Here is a 9563-nt window from a genome sequence, read left to right as displayed (position 1 = left end):
TTCTTATTTAAAAATTTTTTTTAAATGTTTACTTTTGAGAAAGAGAGAGAGACAGAGCATGGGTGAGGAAGGGGAAGAGTAATCTGGAGATACAGAATCTGAAGCAGGCTCTAGGTCTGAGCTGTCAGCACAGAGCTCAACGTGGGGCTCAAACTCACAAGCTTTGAGATCATGTCCTGAGTTGAAGTTGGAAGCTTAACTAACTGAGCCACCCAAGCACCCCATTGTCTTTTTAAAATTCATAGTAAATTTTAGTTTTCATATAGTTTTTGCATATTTATTGGTAAACTGATTTTAGGATGATTTATTTTCACAGTTGTTATGGTGTATGGGGGTCTGCCAACTCTTTTGTTTTCTAATTCTTAGTACAAAGGCAGAAAGAAATCATTTTGGTATTATTTATTTTACATCTGTTCACTTTAAATGTTGATTAATTCTAAGAAATTTTCATTTGATTATCTTGGGTATAATATCATAATATCAACAACTGATTATTTTATCATATACCATTTCTTTCCTCTAGCTGTACCTCTTTTTCAGCTCTTTTTCTTACCGCATTTAGCAGAGTAAATTCTTCTTAAATAAACTTTTGGTTGGTAAGACATTTAAGATGCAACAGAACAAAATTATGAGAGTCTACAGTGATGCTGCCAATGCAGTACTTAGAAAATATTTATTGCTCTCAATGCCTCTATTCAGGAAGACGAGAAAAGAGAAACAATAAATTAAGTCAATACCTGACAAATTTTGTCCCCTTTAAGTTACAAACCAAGAGAGAAGAAAATGAAGTCATAAACGTAAAATGGAGGAATGAGAAAAAGAATTGGTGAAAAAAAATTATCCTTCACCTCAAATGGTTTAAAGAGCACTAGTTTATTACACTAAGGTCTTGGTAAGTATCTCTGGGTCTGCCTTATAAAGCTTAAGAATCATTAAACAAAAGCCACTTTATAAACAGACATTTTCTTTCAGCCAACAGACTACTCTCTAAAGTTCTTGAAGCTTGTAGGTCTTGAAAATAAAATTGGTACCAGTAATAGTAATTTTTGAACTTATGTTCCAATGATATATTTGAAATGAAATACGAAAGTGTGATTAGCCACTATCTGCATTTGTTTTAAGAATAGTGGATTTCATGTGCTCAGGCAGTTCAGCCACAGAGTACTTGGTCACTCTTGATAAGAATCAGAGCTATTCCCTGCCTGCCTTAGAAAAAAGAAAAGAACCCAGTGGGCATTTGTTCTATAGCACCCGCAGAAACCAGCTCCAAGAATTGTCCTGATGAACAGGATTGACCCAGTCTTCTTGAAGATACAGAGACTGTGGAAACAACCCTCATTGTTCTTCATTGGCATGCACTTAACCCTGACTAGACAGTGAGACAATGCCACTTACAACTTGCCTGTGTCAATCCTTTGCTCAGTGAACAAAATAGCTCCCTGATGAATTTTGAAATTCTAGGTTTCCCTCAGGAAAGCCAGTGGTTGGACATTTAATTTGTATCTCTGGGAAGCCCTGGAACATAAAAGCAAATATATTGAATTAAATGTGCCTCTAGGTTTATAACACTCCAGGATCTGTCAAAATGAAACACAAATCTTTTCTGGAACTTGGGCATCTTCATCCAAGCTCCTCAGTATTCTGAAACAATTATGATTGGCCAAATATGAGGAATAAGATGTTTTCAAAAGGGAGCAAAAATATGTAAGAAAACATAAACAGAACTTCCAAGAGTGAAAATCTAATTGTCAAAATTAAAAACTCACTAGATTACTTAAATAGCAGACAAGAATGAGCCAAAGAAAGAACTGGTAAACTAGAAGCTGGATTTCAGTAAGTTATGCTTAATACTTCACAGAGAGATGAAGAGTTAGAAAAGATATGTTAAAAGATGTGGAGGATAGAATGAAAAAAAAAAACACCAAAACCAATCTTTGTCCAATTAGCATTCCAGAAAGAAAAAATAGAGAAAATTGCATTATGTTAGTTACCAATTACCATGTGACGAATTACCCTAAAATTCAACTGTTTAAAAACAACAAACAGGGGTGCCTGGATGGCTCAGTTGGTTAACCATGTGACTCTTGGTTTCAGCTCAGGTTATGATCTCAGAGTTTTGTGAGTTCAAGCCCCACATTGGGCTCTGCATTGGCAGCATAGAACCTGATTGGGATTCTCTCTCTCTCTCTCTCTCTCTCTCTCTCTCTCTCCCTCCCCCTCTCTGCCTCTCAGCTCACGCTGTCTTTTTCTCAAAATAAATAAATAAACTTTAAAAAAAGTAAAAACAACAAACAGTTGTTTCTCATGATTTCAGAAGGAAGTTTCAGTTTTAGTGTCAGGAATCTGAAAGCTGCTTACCTGAGTAGTTCAGACTCTCACAGGTGGTCAGGGTCTCACAGGAGGTTTGAAGTCTTGCTGTCAGCCAATGCTTGACACCTAGAGTTTGACCAGTTCAACTAGCTAGAATTACATAAAAATTCTAAACCTGTATGTAGCTAGTAACATGGCCTCATAACATATAAAGCTAAAAAATTAACAAAGTTGCAAGGGGAAGTTGACAAATGCATCATCAATGGGGAAATTTTAATACACCTTCTACATGATGAATAGGTAAAACAGACTAATATAATCATGGGGAATAAAGAGTATTCGAACAAACACAACTAATAATTTATGTAATGGGGACAAATTAAACCCTGCACACATTATGATCAGAGAATACATATTCTTTTCAAGCATACATGGAACATTGATGAAAACTGACCAGATATCAGACCATAAAAAGATTCTAAATAAATTTCAGTCAGTATCATTCAAACCATGCTCTATTTGTTCTATGCAATTATATTTGGAATCCTTAAAAACAATTACTACAAGAAAATAGATTTGGGAAAAGTCATAAACATAATTATTAAACAATCAAAAGATCAAAAAAATCATAATGAAAATTTGAATAAAGTTAACACTAGACTGCAACTTTGATAAGGACAAGACCCATGTGTGTTTCTTTAATAACTTTACATTCTAGAATTTAGCAGGGACCTCACCAGTAATTGCCAAATAAATATCTGAATGGATTTGAGTCATAAAAGTTTAAAAATTTTCATGTAACTGTTTTTTTTACATTCTTGTTGCTGCCTGCATTTTTCTGAGGTAATTTTAAAAAGGTGTCCTCTCAACATCTGTCAGAATGGCTAAAATTAACAACACAAGAAACAACAGGGGTTGGCAAGGATGCGGAGAAAGAGGAACCGTCTTGCACTGCACACATTGGTGCAGCCACTCTAGAGAACAGTATGGAGCTTCCTCAAAAAACTAAAAATAGAATTACCCTATGATCCAGCAATTGCACATTAGGTATTTACCCAAAAGATACAAAAAACAAGGGTGCCTGGGTGGCTTAGTCGGTTAAGCATCCGACTTTCGCTTGGGTCATGATCTCACGGTTCGTGGGTTTGAGCCCCGCATCGGGCTCTGTGCTGACTGCCAGCTCAGAGCCTGGAGCCTATTTCAGAGCCTGTGTCTCCCTCTCTCTCTGACCCTCCCCTGCTCACGCTGTCTCTCTGTCTCTCTCTCCTAGAAATAAATAAAAATATTAAAAAAAAAAAGATACAAAAAACATATTTGAAGGGGTATGTGCACCCTTATGTTCATAGCAGCATTATCAACAATAGCCAAACTGTGAAGAGGGCCCAAATGTCTATTGCCTGATGAATGGATAAAAAAGATGTGGTATATGGAATATTACTCAGCCATCAAAAAGAATAAGATCTTGCCATTTGCAACAACATGGATGGAGCTAGAAGGTATTATACAAAACAAGATAAGTCAGAGAAAGACAAATACCACATTATTTCACTCACATGTGGAATTTAAGAAGCAAAACAGATGAACACATGGAAATGGGATGGGAGAAGAGGAGAGAGGGAAATAAGCAACAAGAAACTCTTAACAATGGAAACAAAGGGTTGATCAAGGGAGGTGGGTGGGAGATGGGTTAGATGGGTGATGAGTATTAAGGAGAACATTTGTTGTGATGAACACGGGGTGTTGTATGTAGGTGATGAGTCACTGAGTTCTATTCCTGAAACCAATACTGCACTGTATGATAGCTAACTAAAATTTAAATTAAAAATATATTTATCTTTTAAAAATCCTTTAGATGTTGTTATAGTGCAAGATGTCCCTCGCTGAGTTCTTTAAAAAGTCAGCTTGCAGGAAGATTAGTTAGGCTATTTTTTTCCTCTTCAGTTTTATTGAGACGTAATTGACAAGTCAAAATTGTATATACATAGGGTGCACAACTTGATGTTTTAATATGCATATACATGGTGCATTGATCACCACAATCAAGTAATTATTGTATTCATCACCTCACATAGTTATCTTTTTTTATTTGTGATGAGAACACTTAGCAAATTATAGATATAAAATTACACAATGAAGGATTGTTAACTATAGTCACCATGCTGTACTTTAGATCTCCAGAACTTACTCATCTTGCATAACTAAAACTTGGTACCATTTAACCAAATTGTCTCCCTTTCCTCTATCCCCTCTGCCCCCAATTACCTCATACTCACCATTCTACTCAGTGTTTCTATGAGTTCAACAATTTTAGATTCTATATATAAGTGAGATCATACAGTATTTATGTTTCTGCATCTGTTCTATTTCACTTAGCACAATGTCCTCCAGATTTACCCATTTGTCACAAATGGCAGGATTTCCTTTTTTGTAAAGGCTGAATAATATTCCGTTGTACAATGCATGTAATTTTTGTAATGACCGTAACAGGTCAAAGCAACTATTTTCATGAAATCTGCTTTAAATATATATATCAGTTATAAAATAAAGGAAAAAATAGTAACAATCTGTTTTCACCTGAATACAACTACACACATTAAAATGCTATTGTCTCAAAAAGTGAATCATATATCATAGCAAGTTAAATGGCATGGAAATGTTATATTTAGTTAAATCTCCACTCCATATCTAAAATGAATGGGGACTAATGAGAACAACCATCTCTCCCAGGATCTTATAGCTATTTAAAGGAAAGTTCCATCCCCTGACTCACCAATTTGTAACTGCGCCATGCCTATATAATGTATCTTCCACATGATTCCTGCTTTCACACATCATGACCTCCTTCTCCACACACTTTTACCCAAGTGACCCCCAGAGAACTTGGCCTGAGAGTGTAGGCAATAATATAGTCATTTACAAGAATTTCTTGTTACATATGCCTAATTAAATTATAACAAAATTGTGTATAATCCTAAGAAATTCTCAGCTAAATACTACTATAGATTGTATTTTATTAAAAATTATATTACATGTGTGTGTAATTACCTTAATAAATTCTACCATTTTATCAGCTCCCAAGGAAACACTGGCATGAATATTCCTGAACCAACTACCTATGTGGTCAGGAGAGGAAATAAGACTGAATAATGAGCATTTATTCTAGCTGAAGAGGTCTGAAATTGGCCGGAAATGTGCTTTTTTTTTTTTTTTTGGCATTGTGTAATCCCAGCTTAATTTTTCTAAGGGATAGCAGGGATATTGCTTGCAAAACAGAAATGGAGGTTTATCTTTCACAGTCTAAAGTATTCCAGTAAGTCATAAATCAACTGGTCATTTCTCCATTTAATGATTTACCACCTTATCAAAAGCATCTCCTTGTTAGGTTTTTATGAGTCTTATCATCTAGAGCCAGCCTCCAAAATTAGACCCTAATAAATTATTAGCTGCATGTCTAGATGTGCAACAGCTGACTGAAGAGTAATAAAAAATCCCTTCTTCTTTTCCATTCAACTGGGTAATTAGTCTGTATTCACCAGCACAATGTTATAAAAATCTGGAAACGATTCTGTAACTACATTCACTATAGGTGGCTGAGGGGAAAGCTTGGTCAAAATGGCTTTGGAGAAAGAAGGTCAGTAATATTTGACTGTTTCTTCTGATCACATTTAGAAGTCTCAGACCTCTACCTCCCTCTGTCATCCATCTGTAGACAGAGGCAGATATCAATATTTTGATTTACAATTTTGAAAATCATAGGCTTTTCAAGTATGCTGTCAAATTTCACCATTCTTGATTCAGATTCCACTAATTTCAGAAGTCGAAATAATGCTAGCAATAGATGCAAAAAGGACACTTTTTAAAAGCAAATCCTTTCCTTCCTGGTAAATTTGCAAGCAAACTATGTATATGTATATATATTTTAAAGGAAGAAGATATTTTGTATTCCTTCAGATAGTAAAAGTTTTCATGCATCTGAGAAGTATCCTTTCTAGCCCCATTTAGATATGTAGGTATGTTCTGCCTTGGAAGATCACAGATAGAGTAGATAGATAGGTAGACAGATGGAGGGAAGGAAAGGGAAGGGAAGGGAAAGAATGAAAAAAGAAAGAGAGAGAGGGAGGGAGAGAGGGAGGGAGAGAGGGAGGGATAGAGGGAGGGAGAGAGGGAGGGAGAGAGGGAGGGAAGGAGAGAAGGAAGGAAGGAAGGAAGGAAGGAAGGAAGGAAGGAAGGAAGGAAGGAAGGAGGAAAGAAAGAAAGAAAGAAAGAAAGAAAGAAAGAAAGAAAGAAAGAAAGAGAAAGAAAGAAAGAAAGAAAGAAAGAAAGAAAGAGAAAGAAAGAAAGAAAAGAAAGAAAAGAAAGAAAGAAAGAAAGAAAGAAAGAAAGAAAGAAAGAAGCAAGCATAGTACTGCGGATGGTAGGTAAAGCATCTAAGAAGTGGTTGGAGAAGCTAGGATCTAAAGAAGGCGCCCTCACTCTCACTTCATCTCATTCCTGACCCCATCACCCTACGAGTCAGGAGCTGTGAAAGTATTACCCGCACAAAACCACCAAATGGTTCTTANGAAAGAAAGAAAGAAAGAAAGAAAGAAAGAAAGAAAGAAAGAAAGAAAGAAAGAAAGAAAGAATCTGCAGATCACTAGGGACCTAAGATCTATCATCATTCCAGTTTGTAGATCTAAAAACTTGATATGCTTGATTTTCTTGGGATTGATCAGCCTCCTGGAAGCTGACTCAGCCTAACAACCCCACAGAAGAATATTTATGTTTATATTTAGTCATTTTAAAATTTCACTGGAAGACATCTCCCTGACCCAGGTCTAAGGCCAATCATCTGCCTTCTTATGGAAAGATGTATTCAGCAGAAAAGTTTGGTCAGTGGAGAAAGAATTTGAACCAAAAGAGTTGACATTCTCTGGCAAAGGTCATATTGATACTATAGAAAAAGCAGAACAGAGTAGCTAAAGTAAGTGAGCTGATGTCTGAAGCAAAGGCTTACAAACAGCCCTACTTTCTCCGGGTCACCACCTTCAAGATTCAGTCCAGAGATCTGACAGGACAGAGACTCACTGTAGATGGTACAGACACAGAAGATCAACCAAAGAGGGAATAACCCTTGTTAACATAATCCACAATAGGTGAGTGCATATGGCAACACTCTCCACAAAATATTTCCTGCTTTTCACTTTCCTGATACATGGTAGGATTGTATTCCCTCCCACCACCACTGATATTAAACATGCTCTTTAGTTTAGGCAAAAAAAAAAAAAAAAAAAGAAGTGAAATGTGTCATTTCCAGGTTGAAACTCCAAGAAGCAAGATGTTATTTGCCACATCCCCTGCTATGGTTATTATAGATGCACGGAGAGGAGTACAACGAGCAAGGAAGGCCCCATGTCAACCTTGTTGGGCATGTGTGTCAGAAAGAAAGAAATAATTGTCGGGCTAAGCCCCTGAGACATTGCAGTTGTGTATTACTGAAACATAACCCAACCTACGCTTCCTATTGTGGCGTATGTCCTGGAATTAAAAATTGCTTTGCATTGAGGCTTCTTAGAGTCAGGGTCCATTGACAACCGAATTAACACTTAGAAGCTGACTTGCTTTTTATATAATCAGAACAAAGGGAACTGAACAGTGTTTTGAGATGCCTGGGAAAGCATAATGAACCACTACTGCACTGTAATAGTGCATGCCCTCTGGTGATGGCATTAGATCCACCTGCCAAAGACCTCATTTACTCATTCATTCATTCATTCATCTAACAAATATGTATAGAGTGCTTACTACATGCCAGACACTGTGCTGGATCCTGGGGATATGAAAAGTTGAGACAGTCCTGCTCCTTACAAATGTATTGATTATCTTAGCCTCTTTACTCTCTTTCTTCTAGATTCCATGAAGATCATGTACTTTAAACCAGCACATACTCCTTTATCATAACTGTTTAGGCTGCCACTTGCTTTACTTATGTTTTTGTTCTAAACATATACTCTACATCAGTGCTTCCCAAGCTATCATGTTTCTTTTAGAATCCATTCCAGACTAGTGTTTAAGTAAAATATTATACAATAAAAATGAGTTACTAGAAAAGTATTTCGTGTAATTGAATGCCAACACAACGGCGATAAGCTATAAAAGTTTCTAAATGATTACTTGCAATTTCGGTACTTCTTTCTTTCCAGGTGGACAAAAGTTCACTGACCATCACTGGCCTGTGGACTATTTTCTGAGAAGGACAAGCAGTTAGGACCTAAGCAAATTAAGTGTTCTGTTTTCATTTGTAAAACATTCTGCCTCTGAAACACCAAAGTTATAAAGTTTTTTATGCTGGGTAACCGCTTCAGGTCAGCCCCCATTGCCCATTCAGCAATGTTTTATCAAATCAACTCACTTTTTATATGGATACATTTTTTAAAAATCTCTACTCCATGTAAATAGAAAATCCATTTCACTTGCCATAAATAAGATGTAATTGTGCAAAGAAGTGTTATGAATAAGTAGTTATTCAAGTCTAGGGAAAGAGTGGTTGCCTGCTCTGAGGAGAATTCAAATCTTATTAACGCAGAACTGAAACTTCCTACTTGACATAATCAGAAAACCGAGAGAAAACTAAAGAGAGTTTTTACTCATTATGTATTTCAATGCTATGTAATCCCCTATTTATATTCCATCTAAAATCATTTCAAGGACCAAACAGTAGTCTCTCTATCCTTCAGAAAACAGGGCAATATTTTAACTCTCCCAATATAAGGACTATTCCAAGTTGTCTACCATGGCTATGTCTCTCTACAGTCACCAATCACATGGATAACTGAACACAAGTGTCAAAGGTCACCAGTTCCTTTCCTTGGTCACCCTGTCATATGGACTACTGGTGCTGTAGACCATAGGCTCCCTTCAATTCTGGACGTAATACTCTCCTCAGGTCTACACAGTCTTTATGAGACTTTTTTTTAAGCAGACTCCATACCCAGCATGAGGCTTGAACTCACAACCCAAGATTAAGAGTCTTGTGCTCTTCCAACTGAGCCAGCCGGGCACCCCCATGAGACGTTACGGAGTCCTATTGCAGCATCTGACATTCTTGAATACAAGAAACTAACTTGTATTTTCTTCCTTCTTCCAATAATAATCAGTTTATTTTCCTGATGAGACAAGAAAATTATTTTTTTTCATTGGAATTCCTCCTCAGGCTCCTTTGTAGCTACAAGGAGAAAAACTAATTCTTGCCCACTTAGTTTTTACTGCTGTAA

General features: G+C 36.5%; 1 non-coding gene across 1 annotated transcript; it reads right to left on the bottom strand.

The window, feature by feature from the left end:
* Nucleotides 1-9277: 9277 nt before the first annotated feature.
* TRNAK-CUU lies at nucleotides 9278-9349 on the bottom strand. The gene has a single exon. It is a non-coding gene; the product is annotated as a tRNA-Lys (tRNA).
* Between the last annotated feature and the right edge of the window lie 214 nt (nucleotides 9350-9563).

The sequence above is a fragment of the Hyaena hyaena genome, unplaced genomic scaffold, assembly GCF_003009895.1.
Source record: "Hyaena hyaena isolate Hyena2069 unplaced genomic scaffold, ASM300989v1 scaffold_971, whole genome shotgun sequence".
NCBI classification, from domain to species: Eukaryota; Metazoa; Chordata; class Mammalia; order Carnivora; family Hyaenidae; genus Hyaena; species Hyaena hyaena.
This window is presented reverse-complemented; position numbering and strand designations above follow the sequence as displayed.